We start from the raw sequence: 20749 nt of genomic DNA, 5'->3' as shown, positions 1-20749 counted from the left end.
TTTAACTGCTGTGTAAACAAGTCCTGGTGTGAGCTAGAACTTGGTGATCCAGTCCATCAGCAGGGGCCTGCTAGTAGGAGAGAAAGCCCACAAAGCCTTTGTTTCAAGTAGTCAACCTTTTTCTCTCAGGTCAGGAGGGTGAAGAAGAAGCTGCCATCTTGGAAATTTACCATTTTTATTATGTAGGCATGGCTCTTCTCTCCATTTGTTTTTCCGCCAGAGTCTGGCTATATGGTTCCATCCCAGGTGGCACCAATTCATGAACCACACATTCCAGGATACAGGTTCTTAGTCAGGTTCAAAGTTCCATTCAGGTGTGCCACAGGAATTTTAAAGGAAAACAAGATCTCTTCTTGGGTCAATCTTCTTGCATTTGTTTGAACCATGGGAAATTGGAGGAGAGATAGGTAAAGCTGAGTGCATATGGATGAGTTCAAATAATTGAGGCTTATGGGTTGGAATTTGGATATTAGACCTCAAACATCTGGAGTTAAACACAAATGCAATCATCCCATAGGGTGAGTGAAGCAAAGATAGTTGGTCATCAACCCCACTAACATGCATGTTTATCTTGATATCCCAAGAAGTCCTGGCATTCTGAACTATCACATAAGACATCTGCAATGACTCCCTTTTCCTTGTGATGTTTTTAATTTGTTTTATAATGTGAATATAAGGCATATATGTGTGATCTTGTTCATGTATGTATGTGGGGATGTGGGGGGGGGGGAGGTGTGTGAGCAGGAGGGTTGGTGAGTGAGGGCCTGTGAGGGCCACAGTTAGTGTATAGAAGTCAGAGGACAACTTTGGGTATAAATCTGACCTCTGTTTTGTTTGAAATTCATTGTTTTATTCTGATACACTATTATATCTGGTTTATGCATAAGTTCTGGGGATCTGAACTCTAATCCTCATGCCTATCTGGCAAACACTGATACACTGAACCATGCCTTCAGGCCCTGTTGAATGGCTTCTATTCAATGGACTTTTGGCACAATTTATTCACAGGATATACTTGCAAGGCGAAGATTGCTATTATGAGTATTGGTCTACCAAACACCGCATCTTTCTTTTCATGTCTCCTGACAAGCTTTTGCTATGTTTTCTTTCACTTTATTCTTCCCATAAAGCCTGCCCAAGTATCTTCATTCTTCTTCATGGATATATACAAATATTACTGATATATACAAATATTACTATAATACTGTCTTTCTCTTGTTATAGTTTGGGGGTCTGAGAAAAACCATCTCTATCCAAGACAAAATGTCACCCTCTCTCATCCAAGACAAATGTCACCTACCCTCTCATTTTCTACTCTCTGGAACTAAAACCCAAGGAATTCACTACCCCAGCATATTGGTTGAGGTTCAAATTCAAGCTAAAAGTGAACAAATTCCTATATGTTTATCTTGAGAAAGAGACTTATTATATACCCTGGCTGACTTAGAACTCACTATGTAGACTGGGTTGTCTGAATTTTTAGCAGTTATATTCCTGCCTCTACCTCCAAGTGCTGGGATTACAAGCACATGCCACTGGCTCAAACCAGAACTTTTGAATGCTGACTGAAACAATGGGTAAGCTAAACCAAATGGATGAGCCATCTCTACGTTTCTATTGTCAATCAGGGAACACTGTATTCACTTATCGGGTAGTCTGTGTGTGAGTGGGTTAGTTATATAAACCATATTGATTTGAGATTCCCAAAAAAGCTGGGAAAATATAAAGGATTTGGGGGTGGGTGTTGGAAGAAAACAACACCTGACTTGGTAAACTGAGAAAAACAATAACAGCAACAACAAGAAACCAGCTGCTTCTATCCAGTTTTGAGTAGGATTCAGTCTATTGAGAACCCAACAAGAATAGAAAGGCAAAGGAAGGGCAAACTAGAACTAGAACATACAACGATAAAAACCACATTACTCTTACAGCAAATACAGAGGCGAATGCCAGCAGCAAACCACTGAACTGAGAATAGGCCCCCGTTGAAGGAATCAGAGAAAGAACTGGAAGAGCTTGAAGGGGCTCGAGACCCCATATGTACAACAATGCCAAGCAACCAGAGCTTCCAGGGACTAAGCCACTACCTAAAGACTATACATGGACTGACCCTGGACTCTGACCTCATAGGTAGCAATGAATATCCTAGTAAGAGCACCAGTGGAAGGGGAAGCCCTGGGTCCTGCTAAGACTGAACCCCCAGTGAACTAGACTGTTGGGGGGAGGGCGGCAATGGGGGGAGGATGGGGAGGGGAAGCCCATAAAGAAGGGGAGGGGGAGGGGTTAGGGGGATGTTGGCCTGGAAACCGGGAAGGAGAATAACAATCAAAATGTAAATAAGAAATACTCAAGTTAATAAAGATATAAAAAAAACACCACATTATTCTGGTATAAAATTTCAAACATGAATTTTTTTAAAAAGGGCAAAAGATGTGGCAGAGTCAAGGCTGACCCAGGAAGGCCTGCCTGCATGTCCAGTCTGCAGGGAACAGTCCTAGATCAGCCTGACAAGCTCACTGCAATTATGAACACGCCTCCTTTATTCTCAGAAGTGTCTTATTTGGATAATAAATGGCAGGACAACTTTAATCAAGAGGCTCTCAAATCAAATGAAGGTCTCAGGTCAATGGAAGTTATTATGAATCTGCATGCAGACAGCTTGGGACTAACCTGAAAGGCTGAGCAGCTGTTGCCAGTGGTGTAGAAGTGGTCATGATACTAAGATCCTGTTACCCAGTTGGTTCTTGATCCATCAATCTCTATTTGATTGCTAGTGGCCAATGAGCTAAGTGAAATAAGCAGGACTTCTGGGTACCTGCAAGCAAGCTAGCAGGTACAGGAAATCTGGAGTGGGGGGTGAGAAGGAGGTAGTAGCTGTAAGAGATAAAGCCAATCCCCCATGTGAGTTTTTGCTTAGAGGGCCAATGGCCGTTCTATCTGGTTATACCTGGGGTAGCAGGAGAAGTTTAAGAGTGTTTAGTTATTGAGTTAACAAAGACATAAGACTAATCCATGGAGCCAAGGGAATCTAGGTTGGAGCTGGTGGTGCAGCCCAGTTCCTGGAGCTTAAAGCAGGGTAGCGAAAGCAACATGCTACACTGTGATGGATAAGTAAACACCACAGAGCAGTAGAGGCAAGCGAGCAGTAGAGGGCCAGGAAACTGGCCATAGAACATAAAGGAACTATGGGATATATGCCAGCCTCCCAAGCCACTCAGGTGGCTTCATGGTCCCACATGGAAATCTGTCCTCCATTATGGTAGAGCTGACATTGTTCACAGCAATATGCTAAAATCTCCATGCCAGTCTCCAAAACAAACAAACGAAACAAAACAACAAACAAATTTATTTTTCGTAAATAACCTAAGCAGTCCATAGTATGACTGTCCCACTTTACAGAAAGGAACTAAAGCTCCGGAGGCGGAGTTAAAATTTCTAGTCACCCTGAGTTATTCACTGGGACAGTCTGACTTGGGTACATTAACATGATGCCGTCTTTCCCAGTTTTGACTACAGCTAAATCAGAGGTCTGGCTGCTCTCCAGCTAAGAGGCCAAAGAGATAAAAAGGAGATAAAGGGGTCATTTCATGAAGAGAAAGAGAATAATGTGTAATGAGACACTGTAAAATTGAAATGATTTTGTAACTAGATGAAAGAGAGATTAGAGAAAGGAAACAAAAAGAGAAAAGTTCTAAGTGTTCTTTCAATATTCATGCTTCACAGATGTAAAAAAAACACATTTATTTTTAATCCTAATTTAATTTAAACCTAATTAAAAATGACACTTAAGTCTACAATAAAACAGCCAGAAGGAGGAAGAGGAGGAGGAGGAAGAGGAGGAGGAGGGGGAGGAGGAGGAGGAAAAGAACGCTAATAAGATCACTTGTCACCTTGTCTGCTGTAACTTCTTCAGGTAAGAGAAATAGAGAAGAATAAAACTATTAGAACAATATAGAGTTGGGATAGGATGTTAAGAATCGAGGCCTGAGGTGTAATCATTATACTGGAGTCTTAGTAGTTTACTGCTTCAAAATGTGGTCCTCAGATGAGCAGTATCACCTAAGAGCTTCTTACATGTAGCATCCTAGGCCCTACCCCAGCCTTCCTGAGACAGATCTAATTTGCTGTCTTTGGGTACTTGCATGCACTTTAAAGTTCGAGAAGCCATGTTTTAGCATGTGAATGTTTTCCATGCCTGATGTGTCCAGGTTCTCTTTAAGGAGAAAATTCAGAGCTAGCTTTAGGTAGACTTGTCTTTCTTTTTTTTTTTTCCCCGGAGCTGGGGACCGAACCCAGGGCCTTGCGCTTGCTAGGCAAGCGCTCTACCGCTGAGCCAAATCCCCAACCTTAGACTTGTCTTTCAATGTCACTGTTAAACTCACTGGCTATATGATCAAGAACAAAAGATTCCATCTTTGTGTGTCCCAATATTCTCCCCTGTAGAATGGTGGATTTAAGGATCATCTTCCCGGCTTGTTCCAGAATGTAGAATAATATTCACTAAAACTCACATTGTTCACTTATTAACAAATACCCCAATTCAGACAGTTCTGCTATCAAACTCGGTGGTTTATTTTCTAAACTTAGTAAAGTACATAATTGAATATTATCTGGAGATGACACTCTAAAATATATTTTCTCACGATAACAAGGCAATTTAGAAAATTGCCCTGTCAGCTGTTCTTTTACATTTGTGTTTTCTCACACCGAGTTGGTGGGTGAGAAAAGCACCACCTACACAAAGGCAGATACTTTGTGCATCAATAAACGACAGCTCCTGCGTGAAGCTAGCTAACATAAACGGCTAGGCTGCTAGTAGCCTGCAGTATGGTATAGCAGAAATATAACATTATTACTCTCTACAACTATTAATAGCTACCTTATAGACCAGTATAGGGCTGAATGATAGGCTTACTCTCTACATCACCAAGAGGGAAAATATGTCCAGAAAGCACGTGATGCTTTGTCAACGGTCCCATGTAGTAGAGAAGCACAAATCTTTCAGTCTTTTCATTTGATAGCATTTCACTTAAAAGGTGGCCTCAGAGAACTGCTTCCTGATCCTTCTGTTTGCCTTATCTCTCTCTAGGCAGGATTAAGTTATGTGGGCCTTGGTAGATTCCCTCTCAAGCTACGTGGTGACCTTGGAGTCGCTATGCAAGAAGTCAAAAGCCTACAGAGCAAGTTGGCCTCATCCCTAGGATGTGGCTTAGGTTGGCGTCTTTTCCTCTTTGTGACGTTGTCCTGACACACACAGACTTGAGAATCACAAGAGCCTTTCACCTTTCTCATCATGCTTTTCTGCTTAGACTCATTTCCTGCCTAACAGTCCTGAGGTCTTCTCTTTCTGTTTAATCCAAGCTTACTTAGCTGTAAGCAATACAAACTCAGACCAAATCACAAAGAATTGTGAGTTCAGGGAATTTAGAAGGCTGAGGCCCAAACTGGCATGAAACCAACTGGATCCACAGACCCGGCACCATTACAGAGCCAGCAGTCCCTTGAACATGCCTCCCATGCCACTGGATTTAGACACAAACCAGATGTTGATATTCTAGGAATGAGGAGGTCTAGCTCCTCTCCTGGTTGTGTCAAAGTGCTGGCTCTGTGTCTCACTAGACTGACCTGGGTCAGGTGGCCATCCTGAGGCAAAGGAATGAAAAGGTCCAGATTGGCCAGTCCTGAGTATTCAGTCACCCCAGGCATCCAGGGAAGGATCCAAGACCAACTCCCTCTGGAAAGTTGCAGAGAGGAGTGGCTCTACCAGGGAAGATCAAGACACCACCAACAAAATGGGAATAGCATCTAGAGAGACACATAAAGGACTGATTTACAGAGAGTTAGTCAGAGGCATGGTACCCTGATCTCCACCTTAGCATTAGACATCTGGCCTGTCGGAACTGAAACTCCTCAACAGTGAAGATTGCCCTTAATCTCTGGGAGCTTTTGAGGCAGCTCTATAGGTATCTGTTGTGATGCTGTCACTTAGAGCACACAGGAAGGGTTTTGAAAGGCAGGGCTAGACAGGGATTCTGTAATCATTGAAGTTTGAAAGAAGCTGAAGATGTTCTATGAAATCGATGAAATATTATACTATGGCTTTGTAAGTTCTTCCAACACAGCTAGCAAGATGAGTGTTGAACTTCTCTGAATAAAGAACTGCCATCACCATATACGTGGAAATTGAACAATGCTCTACTCAATGATAACCTGGTCAAGGAAGAAATAAAGAAAGAAATTAAAAACTTTTTAGAATTTAATGAAAATGAAGATACAACATACTCAAACTTATGGGACACAATGAAAGCTGTGCTAAGAGGAAAACTCATAGCGCTGAGTGCCTGCAGAAAGAAACAGGAAAGAGCATATGTCAGCAGCTTGACAGCACACCTAAAAGCTCTAGAACAAAAAGAAGCAAATACACCCAGGAGGAGTAGAAGGCAGGAAATAATCAAACTCAGAGCTGAAATCAACCAAGTAGAAACAAAAAGGACCATAGAAAGAATCAACAGAACCAAAAGTTGGTTCTTTGAGAAAATCAACAAGATAGATAAACCCTTAGCCAGACTAACGAGAGGACACAGAGAGTGTGTCCAAATTAACAAAATCAGAAATGAAAAGGGAGACATAACTACAGATTCAGAGGAAATTCAAAAAATCATCAGATCTTACTATAAAAACCTATATTCAACAAAATTTGAAAATCTTCAGGAAATGGACAATTTCCTAGACAGATACCAGGTATCGAAGTTAAATCAGGAACAGATAAACCAGTTAAACAACCCCATAACTCCTAAGGAAATAGAAGCAGTCATTAAAGGTCTCCCAACCAAAAAGAGCCCAGGTCCAGACGGGTTTAGTGCAGAATTCTATCAAACCTTCATAGAAGACCTCATACCAATATTATCCAAACTATTCCACAAAATTGAAACAGATGGAGCCCTACCGAATTCCTTCTATGAAGCCACAATTACTCTTATACCTAAACGACACAAAGACACAACAAAGAAAGAGAACTTCAGACCAATTTCCCTTATGAATATCGACGCAAAAATACTCAATAAAATTCTGGCAAACCGAATTCAAGAGCACATCAAAACAATCATCCACCATGATCAAGTAGGCTTCATCCCAGGCATGCAGGGATGGTTTAATATACGGAAAACCATCAACGTGATCCATTATATAAACAAACTGAAAGAACAGAACCACATGATCATTTCATTAGATGCTGAGAAAGCATTTGACAAAATTCAACACCCCTTCATGATAAAAGTCCTGGAAAGAATAGGAATTCAAGGCCCATACCTAAACATAGTAAAAGCCATATACAGCAAACCAGTTGCTAACATTAAACTAAATGGAGAGAAACTTGAAGCAATCCCACTAAAATCAGGGACTAGACAAGGCTGCCCACTCTCTCCCTACTTATTCAATATAGTTCTTGAAGTTCTAGCCAGAGCAATCAGACAACAAAAGGAGATCAAAGGGATACAGATCGGAAAAGAAGAGGTCAAAATATCACTATTTGCAGATGACATGATAGTATATTTAAGTGATCCCAAAAGTTCCACCAGAGAACTACTAAAGCTGATAAACAACTTCAGCAAAGTGGCTGGGTATAAAATTAACTCAAATAAATCAGTTGCCTTCCTCTATACAAAAGAGAAACAAGCCGAGAAAGAAATTAGGGAAACGACACCCTTCATAATAGACCCAAATAATATAAAGTACCTCGGTGTGACTTTAACCAAGCAAGTAAAAGATCTGTACAATAAGAACTTCAAGACACTGAGGAAAGAAATTGAAGAAGACCTCAGAAGATGGAAAGATCTCCCATGCTCATGGATTGGCAGGATTAATATGGTAAAAATGGCCATTTTACCAAAAGCAATCTACAGATTCAATGCAATCCCCATCAAAATACCAATCCAATTCTTCAAAGAGTTAGACAGAACAATTTGCAAATTCATCTGGAATAACAAAAAACCCAGGATAGCTAAAGCTATCCTCAACAATAAAAGGACTTCAGGGGGAATCACTATCCCTGAACTCAAGCAGTATTACAGAGCAATAGTGATAAAAACTGCATGGTATTGGTACAGAGACAGACAGATAGACCAATGGAATAGAATTGAAGACCCAGAAATGAACCCACACACCTATGGTCACTTGATTTTTGACAAAGGAGCCAAAACCATCCAATGGAAAAAAGATAGTATTTTCAGCAAATGGTGCTGGTTCAACTGGAGGGCAACATGTAGAAGAATGCAGATCGATCCATCCTTATCACCCTGTACAAAGCTTAAGTCCAAGTGGATCAAGGACCTCCACATCAAACCAGACACACTCAAACTAATAGAAGAAAAACTAGGGAAGCATCTGGAACACATGGGCACTGGAAAAAATTTCCTGAACAAAACACCAATGGCTTATGCTCTAAGATCAAGAATCGACAAATGGGATCTCATAAAACTGCAAAGCTTCTGTAAGGCAAAGGACACTGTGGTTAGGACAAAACGGCAACCAACAGATTGGGAAAAGATCTTTACCAATCCTACAACAGATAGAGGCCTTATTTCCAAAATATACAAAGAACTCAAGAAGTTAGACCGCAGGGAAACAAATAACCCTATTAAAAAATGGGGTTCAGAGCTAAACAAAGAATTCACAGCTGAGGAATGCCGAATGGCTGAGAAACACCTAAAGAAATGTTCAACATCTTTAGTCATAAGGGAAATGCAAATCAAAACAACCCTGAGATTTCACCTCACACCAGTGCGATTGGCTAAGATCAAAAACTCAGGTGACAGCAGATGCTGGCGAGGATGTGGAGAAAGAGGAACACTCCTCCATTGTTGGTGGGATTGCAGACTGGTAAAACCATTCTGGAAATCAGTCTGGAGGTTCCTCAGAAAATTGGACATTGAACTGCCTGATGATCCAGCTATACCTCTCTTGGGCATATACCCAAAAGATGCCTCAACATATAAAAGAGACACGTGCTCCACTATGTTCATCGCAGCCTTATTTATAATAGCCAGAAGCTGGAAAGAACCCAGATGCCCTTCAACAGAGGAATGGATACAGAAAATGTGGTACATCTACACAATGGAATATTACTCAGCTATCAAAAACAACGAGTTTATGAAATTCGTAGGCAAATGGTTGGAACTGGAAAATATCATCCTGAGTGAGCTAACCCAATCACAGAAAGACATACATGGTATGCACTCATTGATAAGTGGCTATTAGCCCAAATGCTTGAATTACCCTAGATCCCTAGAACAAACGAAACTCAAGACGGATGATCAAAATGTGAATGCTTCACTCCTTCTTTAAATGAGGAAAAAGAATACCCTTGGCAGGGAAGGGAGAGGCAAAGATTAAAACAGAGACTGAAGGAACACCCATTCAGAGCCTGCCCCACATGTGGCCCATACATATACAGCCACCCAATTAGACAAGATGGATGAAGCAAAGAAGTGCAGACCGACAGGAGCCGGATGTAGATCGCTCCTGAGAGACACAGCCAGAATACAGCAAATATAGAGGCGAATGCCAGCAGCAAACCACTGAACTGAGAATAGGTCCCCTATTGAAGGAATCAGAGAAAGAACTGGAAGAGCTTGAAGGGGCTCGAGACCCCAAAAGTACAACAATGCCAAGCAACCAGAGCTTCCAGGGACTAAGCCACTACCTAAAGACTATACATGGACTGACCCTGGACTCTGACCCCATAGGTAGCAATGAATATCCTAGTAAGAGCACCAGTGGAAGGGGAAGCCCTGGGTCCTGCTAAGACTGAACCCACAGTGAACTAGTCTATGGGGGGAGGGCGGCAATGGGGGGAGGGTTGGGAGGGGAACACCCATAAGGAAGGGGAGGGGGGAGGGGGATGTTTGCCCGGAAACCGGGAAAGGGAATAACACTCGAAATGTATATAAGAAATACTCAAGTTAATAAAAAAAAAAAAAAAAAAAAAAAAAAAAAAAAAAAAAAAAAAAAGAACTGCCATCAAAAGAACAGGCCATCCAGACAGGACTAAAGGATAGAGAAGTGAAGGATAAACTTTGAGAATGGAGTCCATTTTCTGTTACTGGAACAAAGTCCCCAAGACCAGGTAGTTTAGCTCACAGTTCTGAAAGCCAGGAAGTGTGGTACTGGCATTCACTTATCACATGGAAACATTTCCATAATGGCACCAATGGTAGGACAGAGACAGTATGCCAATGAACTCTTTTGTTGTTTAATGAACCCATTTCCCATAGTAACCCCTTAATTCATGAATTGTGTAGAAATTTTAATCCAGCCAACATGGTTACTTTGGCTGGAATGCACTCATGTCTTTAATCCCAGAAGACAGAGTCAAGCAGATCTCTTAGTTCAAGGCCAGCATGGTACAAAGTATATTTTCAGGTACAGAAAGCCTTAGGTCCAGGTGTGGTAGTATACACCTTTAATCTCTGCATTTAGGAATCAGCTGAGAGGGAGTACAAGGGAGTTGAGTTTCTGGCAGTTCAGTTGGTGGCAGTTCAGCTTATGAAGTTAGGAGGCAATTTTTATAGGAACAGTTTTACAGACACAGGTTGCAGAGAGAACAACTAGAAACAGGTAAAGACAGAATGAGCCAGAGAATGAGAAGGAGCCAGAAGATTAGAACATGTTGCTAGAGATTGTTTGAGGCCAAGCAGAGCAATTCAGTGAGACGCCGAGAGAAGACAGATTGAATCAGTTAGCTTGGAGAGGAGTTTGAGCTAGAACTGCTGAATTACACCAGCCAGCCAGAGTTCAGAAAGAACTAGAATGAGCCTATTTGGCAGCAAGCCTCTGAGATGATAATTCCATCAGGCAAAGAAAAGTCACAATTACAATGAATAGATGAATCCATTCATAATAATAACAGAACTTTTATAATTCAAACACCCACTTGAAAGACTCACACCCAAATTCCATCAGTATGTGAATTTAGGAACTGAGATTACAATATGAAATTTGAAGGACACATTTCAACCATGGCCTTGCCTACTTCTATAAATGACAAGTATATATATATATATATATATATATATATATATATATATTTCAGTAAGTTTATTAATGTTGGACAGTAAGATGTTTGCCTAAGTATCCTATAAGCCATGGAGTGGGTGGGAGTAGAGGAAAGCCTTTCAAGTGTCATCAGAGAATATTTTACCAAATGCTTGGAGAAGTAAAAATATCAGCTATCGTATTAGCACACAGGAATTCTGGCAATAAGTATAAAATAAAAATAGCAAATCCATATATGTATAGCAGCTTTTTCCCCAGATGTGAAAATTACTCATATTTCAATTCTCTACTATATCAATTTCTCTACTCAATAAATCAATTTATATCATGAATAAAATTTTGAAAGAATATTAGGAGAAGAGTCAATAGTGGCCAAAGTGATTTAAAAAGTGACACACCTGGTGTTTGGGGGTATATATTTTATTATTATTTTTTGAGATAGTTTCTCTGTATAGCTTTGGCTATCCTAGAACTCTCTGTATAGAACTCTCTCTATAGACAAGGCTGGCTTTGAACTAACAGAGTTCTGCCTCCTGGTTATTGGGATTAAGGATGTGTGACACCACCACCCACTAGGATTCAAAATCTTAAACACATTCCAAAAGGTCTGCCTGGCACACCCCATTGATCAATGTCCTACAGCCCTGAATATTGTCAAGTCTTTCTTTGTAATTGAGCCTAAAGTAGAACTTGCTTGTGACCTGAACTGCCTTCAAATGTACCATGCTCCTGAATTCTGAGATCAGTGTGTACCAACAGGTCAGACTACACTCTGCCTTCCTCCCTTCCTCCCTTCCTCCCTTCCTCCCTTCCTCCCTTCCTCCCTTCCTCCCTTCCTCCCTTCCTCCCTTCCTCCCTTCCTCCCTTCCTCCCTTCCTCCCTTCCTCCCTTCCTCCCTTCCTCCCTTCCTTCCCTCCCTCTTTCCTTCCTTCCTTAATTTTTTTTTTAATTTTTAAGGTTAATTTAAAAAATAAAGACCAGTAGAAATTCCTGTAAGTTTCTCTACTTACAAAGTTCTGACATCGTCGCTTCCTGTGACCTTGAACACACACAAGTGTGTTTGGGTAGAAACTGCTAGTGTCCCCTCCTTCAGAGGTTGGCTCACTGTTAGTCTATTCTTTACATACATTTCCTTTTTTTTATTTAACTTTTAAAGATGTTTCTATTTTCATTTTATGTATATGAATGTTTCACTTGAGTGCGTGTAGGTATACATACATACATGCCTGGTGTCCACAGAGGTCAGAAATGAGTAGTCGATGGCCGTGAGCTCCCCTTTAGAATGCAGTTATTAGAGGCTGTGTGATAGGGCATGAAGGTTAATGAAGTAGAGTTTGTGGGTTTCAGTGCTGAATTAACCAGAAGTCTTTTAAAATACTGATTTTTCATCAGAAAAAAAAATGGAAAAATGGCATGAAGTATGTCACCAGGCTTCTAAGATCCAATAGAATGGAGCAAAACTAACCTCCATCACCAACAGCAAAAGCTGTCCATGAATCTGTTAACGCTGGGTCCAATACAGAATAAGAACTTGATAAATATTCATTAACATTGCATCAGCATTTATTCTAGGTTTTAAAGCAATAGTCAAAAATTGCAATTTTCTGTTGTTGGTAACCTAAAATATATTTGATACTTCTCCTATTTAAGCATTCCAAATGTGTGTACTTAAACATATCCCTCGCATGAATTAAGTTACAAGAAAATCAAATTTATGTAAGACATTTTAGACTAGCAGAAATTGAAACAATATTTTCCTTAAGAAGACAGAATGTTTTGTACCAATTTGGGGTAGGTGTGTGTGCAAGCATGTGTTTGTGTGTGTGTGTGTGTCTTTGTGTGTGTCTTTGTGTATGTCATATGTGTCTGTATGCAACACATTCTAGTTGGTTCAATAAACCAACTGCAATAATCAATAAGACTAAGTTTTCTAAAGAAAATGACATCATTATAAAACTCCTCCTCTGTCTAATTTTTATTAAGGACAAAAAGAAAGAATGAGAGAAGACATGATGGACTGATGAGACCGAGGGATGAAATTCATCCATAATGGTTGATTCCAAGAGCAATGTCTCCTGGGTAATTCTCAGCCTGTTACTATGGCTCTCCAGAATGATAGCTCATGTAAATGAGTCTGCTAAGAGTAGATTATCATGAGGCAAACACACTCACTCAGTAATGCCTGATAAAGCCATTCAAAACGTTTGTGAAAAATCCAAAGGAGAGGTGGCCTTTTGTTTTGTTTTCCTCATCCCAGTAAATGACCTATGAAACACTTCTTCCTTGACTCCCAGGCAGCAAGCTCATAACAATATTCAGCCAGGAAAGAGAAATGATTAAATTCGTGTGGGTGAAGTCAGGACCTACCTGAGCTTTGGGGACTCAGATTCTGAGCAAAAGTCTTTGGATGGTCTTGGCAAATGTCTGAAATTATTTGGGACAGATTTTCTTTATCTAGGCAAAAAGCTAGATAATGTTTCATGGGTAAGTTCAGAGGAGAGTCTAAAATGTCTTCATTTCTGAAATCTTTCTAGTGGATATCTATGACATCCTAAGGTTTTGTTAGAGAACTCAAAACAGCGTCACGTACTGTGAAAAAGACCATTAGGACTTTAAAAGGCCATCTTTCACAACCCTCTTCAAATAGTTTTTAGAATGCCCACATTTCATGGCTGTTATTTATCGTGTTGGGACTCAAACCCAGGGCCTTGTGCACACTGGCGAGGCCTCTACCACTGAGCTACCTGCCTAGACCCACTGGGGATCTTAGTCTCACTTTCTGTGTGACCACATCATGACTATTATAGAAACACTGGCTTACAAAGAATTAGTTCTGCTATTCTGCCTGGAAATGGTCACCTGGCCAATTGATGTATTAGTGATTGTTTTGATGCTGTGACAAAAACAGCCTGACAGAGGCAAAGAAAGGGTTTATTTTGGCTCATGGTTTGCAGGTACAGCCCATGGCTCTGAGGAAGTCATGATAGTAGTTAGATGAAGCTCCTGATCATGTGCATCCTCAGTCAGAAAACACACACACACACACACACACACACACACACACACACACACACACATACACACACACAGAGAGAGAGAGAGAGACAGAGAGAGACAGAGAGACAGAGAGAGACAGAGAGACAGAGAGAGACAGAGAGACAGAGAGAGACAGAGAGATCAATAAGTAATACAATTTGTCCAGTGCTCCAGTCCATAGAAAGGTTCTGTTCCCCATGGCCAAGTCTTCCTACCTCAATTCCTCTACCCCAAAAGATTACTCATAGAGATACTCAGAAACTTGTCTCCTCGTTGACTCTAGATACCATTCAGCTGGCAATTGATGCTAAGTATCATAATTGGTTTACAGATTTAGCTAATGGTGCTATGAACAGGACTGAAGTAGGGTTAAGGGGAAAGAACAGATTCATTGTTTTTGAAACAGAAGAGAAGTCATGAGCAATAATCTAGAAATCGTTGAGTCACCAGGGCTTGCTGCTAGGAGGCATTTGGAGGGATATTCCATTTGAAGTGAGATGGCCCTTAACTTGGTGAACTGCTTTACCAAAGCTTCCAGTCTGAGCTGACTCAGAAAAAACTTGAGAAGTTTGTTCCTTTACTCAAACATTTACCTCCACCTTTCTCTCTTCTTACTTTATAACGGCATGTAATAAACGATGTTGTTTTCAGTCCCAAGGCTAGAAACCTGCTGAGAACCATCTGTTTTATATCCATCCCTAAACTGTGTCATGGGGCTGTGTATTTAGCAGAACCACTACAGAAGGCAGTTTTCACGATTGTCTGTATGAGTGTCTCATTATCCTAGATTCTCCTCTTGCTCTGTTTCCATTGTTGGTGGTGTGTCCATAACCTTTCCTTCCAAAAAGCTGTTTCCAAGGAAACTTCTGACAATACCCACCTCCCCTTTATCTGATTTGTCTTCCTACCCCAGAGCAGAGGGTCCTGCTGGAGGAAACAACTGCAACGTCAAAACTTCTGACCTCAAAGAGCCAGAAACTTATGAAACAATAGTCAGAGCCACCACGTGTTGGCCACAGAGGATGTATCGGGTACAACCCTTTTTATCTTGGCAGGGAGACTGGTGATACCAGTAGACCTTGTCCTTCTTGCAGAAGAGCTGGTCATGTGATTAAAACGATAAAGAGGTTGTTAGTTGATAGTCAGTAAATTATTGTTGACAGCAAAAGCCTCAAAAAGCAGCGTGGAATAGTACTAAACAGTTTTGGATAAAGAATAACACAAGGAAAATCAAAACCATATTATCAATGAAAACTGGACAAACACTGCCACTGAAGTCCAGTGGACAAGAACATAGGCTTCAGGTCTGGGCTGTGGGGTTCAAACCCTTGCCTATTGCTCTCTTATAGCCTTTACTGGTTCTTTAAACTCTCTGTGCTTCAACATTCTCATCTGTAGAAGATTGATAATGATAGTTGAATCTACCATATAGGTTATTAAAAGTGTTGATTTCTTGTTTGTTAAGTCTTTGAAATTCTACTCCAAAACTTTGGGGCTAGAGAAATAGCATATAAGTTAAGAGTATTTGCTACTCTTTCAGAGGACTAGAATTCTAATGACCTCTTTTGGTTTCCTAAAACATGTGGTTTCCTCAAACATGCATACAGAGAGAGAGAGAGAGAGAGAGAGAGAGAGAGAGAGAGAGAGAGAGAGAGAGAGCTAAAACTATGATAAATATTTTTAAAAAAAATCTTAATCATCTTTTTACTAACCAAATTTTCTGTTTGTGTTCACTAGAAACATCCAAGCCCAGGATATTAACTGGCCTCCCCCAAAAGAATTTTTTCTTTTGCTGATCTCTGTGTCTAGATCAATACCTGGTACAGAGTATACCCCCAAAACACTCTTAAGAAGAAGGTAACTACTGCTTTGGTTCTTACATGAGATTTCCGCACCAACAGAGATCCTGACAAAACAACTGCCTCCAGAGAATTACTTTTCTTTAAGAAAAGTGTGAACTAAAGCAGTACAATGCCAGAACCGTGGCCTTATGATCTAAGTAAACTGCCTGCCTGTCTGTCTGTCTGCCTGCCTCTTTCTTTTTCTGTCTCTGTCTCTGCCTCTCTGTGGAGTGTGTGTATGTGTAAGTGTATGTATGTGTGAGTGAGTGAGTGAGTGTGTGTGTGTGTGTGTGCGTGTATGTGTGTGTGTGTGTGTGTGCGTGTATGTGTGTGCGTGTATGTGTGTCCTTTTCTAGTTGAAAGTTGTAGTGGGAATGTCAAATTTGGCAGGTGCCCAGTGACCCCACGTCTGCTCATTATCTTCTTCAGTTTCATATCTCCCAGGCCTTCAGTTCAGTCAGGATGGCATTTTACTGCCCTTTATGTGTGTGACAAGTAAATCAGGGAAAGGAAAGGAAACTCAAATGAAGGAATCATCATCTACACAGCAGTCTGAGAATGGCGTTCAGCTATGCCAAGTCTTCTGCCTCACCAGGACGCTGATGGTCTTGCCTTTGCTCATCCTGAGCCCCAAGTGTGTGACAGACCTGAGATTTTGTTCTCTGAGTTCAGCCTCCCCCACATTTCTGGTCATTCCTCACACTTAGCCAGATATGAATCAATTACCTCAAATCTGACATACATCAACTGGGGTCCAAGTGAAGAGTAGAGGTTCCTCAAATCTCCCTCTGAGAACTCAGTTTTCCATCAACTACCAGAAACCCAGGAAGTCACCGTTGAGCTCTCCAAAGAGCTGAAAACAGTCATTCATCAACTTAAATAAGCTTTAAAAAAAACCTTCAAAGCCCCAAATATTAAATCACTTGTGTGGGATTGAGAGAATGACTAATTTGCTGACGGTTGCTTGTAATATCTGCACACATGGAAGAAGGCTACTTCTAATGAGATAGAATCACTCTACCTCTGGGATTCTAAATTTACTCATATTCTCAAAGAAAAATATGCAGTTATAGTAGGGGAAATAGGATTAGTTCTTTAGCTCAATAAGCAACCAGAAGTTCTGTCTTTAAATCTTGACATTTAATCGATCAGAATTTGGTTTGGGGAAATGCCTTCCTCTGAAGCCATTCCCTGCCTATATGGTTGGTTTTCAAAAACTTGGACTGTAGAAGGAAATTCATAACTTGGGCTTTTAATCCAACACTCCCTCATGATAAAAGTCCTGGGGAATCTAGGGATACAAGGAACATATTTCAACATAACAAAGGCGATCGATATATAATAAGCCTACAGACAATATCATGCTAAGTGGAGAAAAACTCAAAGCAATTCCTCTAACATCAGAGACATGACTAGGATGCCCACTCTCTCCATTTCTGTTGAATGCAGTCCTTGAAATCTTTGTTAGAGCAAAAAGAAACTGAGGGAGATCAAAGGTATACAAATAGGAATGAGAGAAGTCAAAGCACTTTTATTTTCAGAAGACATGATTCTACACATAAAAGTCCCTAAAGACTACCAGGAAACTTCTACAGCTGATAAACACTTTGAGCAGATGTAGCAGGATACAAAATAAACACACACCAACCACTGTTCTTTCTACTTTATCAACAACCAATGTACTGAGAATGAAATAAGGGAAACAATCAAAACAGCCTAAAAAAAATCTTGAAATAAATTTAGCCAAGTAAAAGATTTGTATAATAAAAACTCTTTGAAGAAAGAAATTGAAAAAGATACCAGAGGCAAAGATTTCCCCTACTCTGGGATTTTGCAGCTGATGTTGCAACTAATGTTGCAAAATGACCATCATACCAAATTCCAACCTCAGATTCAAGACAGTAGTTATCAGTAACTTTAATTTCATATGGAAACAGATTGGCCAGACATTTTACATGGCCAGCTCCTACCTGTGCCTTATGCCAACTAGATGGTGATACCATATTTTCTTTATATCCCCTAACAGTAAAAAATGTTTGATAAAATTCTAGTAGGGTAATTTCACACACATACTTCTACATACACACATATGCACATACACAAACAAATACAAGCACATACATATGATAGCTACACACAAACATACAGGTATACACACATATAACAACATATGCATAAATATACCCACAGACACAGGCATACATATACATAAACAGATGAAAATACACATATATTCCCTACACACACAAATATGCACATACATATGCACACATGCCCACACACATTCAATGCAAACATTCAAATATATACTCAGATATACATATGTGCAAATAACTATACAAACACACACATGCATGCATGCACACACGTACATGTGTACATATACACACATGAATGCACACACCCAGACATATCCACAAGCATACATAAATGCTCATACATATTTACCTATACATATTCATGCACAAGCACATACATATAAACACGTGCACATAAAATAAGGTGTACACACATAAACATATACCATACATCATGCACAGTAATTTAACTCATTCACACGCACACACACACACAAAACAAAAGCCACATACATAATACACATACAGGAGTATATATACATAAAGAGACATAAGTATGTCTAAATATACATGCACATATATGTACAGAATACACACATGTGTACAACCACATACACACACAAACAGATACAAATGTATGTATATATACACATTCACACTCATACATATAAACACCATTACAGATACATATACAGATACATATAAATACACATGCACAAGAGAATATACACAGGACAATATACATGTGTCCACACATGTATATACATACAAAGAAAGCAAATACACATGTGAATTTTATGCATATAGTATGCTCATTCATCTACCTGATTATGCATACACATGGAAACATGTACATGCACACCCAAAACAAACAAGTCTACTTGCACAGATGTGTAAAAATATACACACATATACACAAGCACATGCATACAAATATACACATATGAATACACACTTATACCCATACACAGTTATATATAGACATGGCTTTACATACACATGTATACAGACATATATATACACATACATATACACTTACACAATACATATATGTGTATACACATGAACAAACTCTCGTATCCATGCACATAAACACATACAGATCTACACATATAGTTACATATACACATTACAAACATTCATACACACAAGCACACACATACATTCACACAGTCACACTCACTTTCCACACATACAAATATAAGCACACAAATATCCACACATACACCTACTCATAACCAAAAATATGCAAACCACATATATAAAACTACACACACATACATAAACACCCACACACACAAGAATACATAAATTTACATATGTACATATATAGACATGCACACATACACACAAACTCATAGACCTAAAGTACATATACTTACACAAGTACACATAGATGTACATATACATGTATATACTCAGTCATACGTATCTCGTCCTTCCTCTTCTGCTCTTTCTCCCCCTTTCTCTACACTTCTTTTTCTTTGTCCTCTTATGCTTCCATTTTCTGGTTTTGCTTGTTATTTTAGAAGATCTAGGCTTTTCAAGGTACATGAACCATGATTAGGTGTAGATTGATATTTGAAAAGCAATGTTTGCCAGAACATCAAGGAAGTTTCCTTTCTCTTGGTGTACAGAGCTGGGTTCTAATTCCCTGTGGCTGAGGATGAACCTTTGTATCTGCAAAGCCCTGTGTCCATCCCAGTTCTCAGAACCTGGTGACTGCTGCTTGGATGCTCATAAAGAGAACAAACACCTGAGGCATCCTGATCTTTCATACACCAGAGCTTTCAGGGCTTTGCTTCTCAATGCGGCTTCACCTTCAAACACCCACTGGTCACCTGGTTGTCTAAGAGTCTTTTAATTTCCTGGTTCTATAGTGTTCCTGGAAATCCCTTCTGACTCATCCCTACTCCGAGAAACATGATTTCAGATTTCCTGTAGCAAACTGAATTGGAAAAGGAAGCTGTCTGGTAGGAATGGGTCCTCATGAAAACAAAGTGGGATTGGGTTGATTGAGAAGCTAAGCCATGACAAATCTGAGCAAACCAAGGCAGAGAGGAGTGAGAACTGAGAGGTAGACCAAAGTTGTTGACTGTATTCTTTCAAAGTTCTTCAGGATGTCCTGGAAGGCGTTGACTGAACAGGTCAGGTGTCTATACTAAGGCCATCTTGAGGTGACTGACAACTGAAAGGTTCATGTTCCTCACATACCTACAGCTGGGTGGCACAACTTTAAGAAGGAATCTGGGTAGTTCTTCACATGTGCCACACTGAACACTTCTGCTCACATGCTGTACTCCTTCGAGGCGCGGTTCTCTCCAGCAGCATGATCATGGGTATGTGTCTAGCCAATCTTGATCTTAACGCTCAGCCCAAAGGCAGGCCAGTGATTAAGATATATTTTTTTTTTACTGAAGAGTTTCTCAGACCAGCCAGTTCCAAGTTCAATATTTATGAATACATTGGAGTATTCTAGGATACTGAGAATAACAGTATATCATGAAATCAAGATTGGCTTGAGCCATGTGGCCCAAAGTTTACCCCAGTGGGCCTATTAATAAACCCAAAATGTCTGTCCTAAAGTTATAGATTGATCTTCAGTGTCTTATGAGAAGTGAGGGTCTTTATTACTGCATACATATTGTTTTTATACTATATAGCATATATTGTATATAATCTAGTTTCCTGAGTGGATGGAGTCATTCACATGAGCAAACTCCAACTGTGCTGAAATACTAC

Source organism: Rattus norvegicus, chromosome 7, assembly GCF_036323735.1.
Source record: "Rattus norvegicus strain BN/NHsdMcwi chromosome 7, GRCr8, whole genome shotgun sequence".
In the NCBI taxonomy this organism is placed as follows: Eukaryota; Metazoa; Chordata; class Mammalia; order Rodentia; family Muridae; genus Rattus; species Rattus norvegicus.
Note: the sequence above shows the minus strand (reverse complement) of the source record.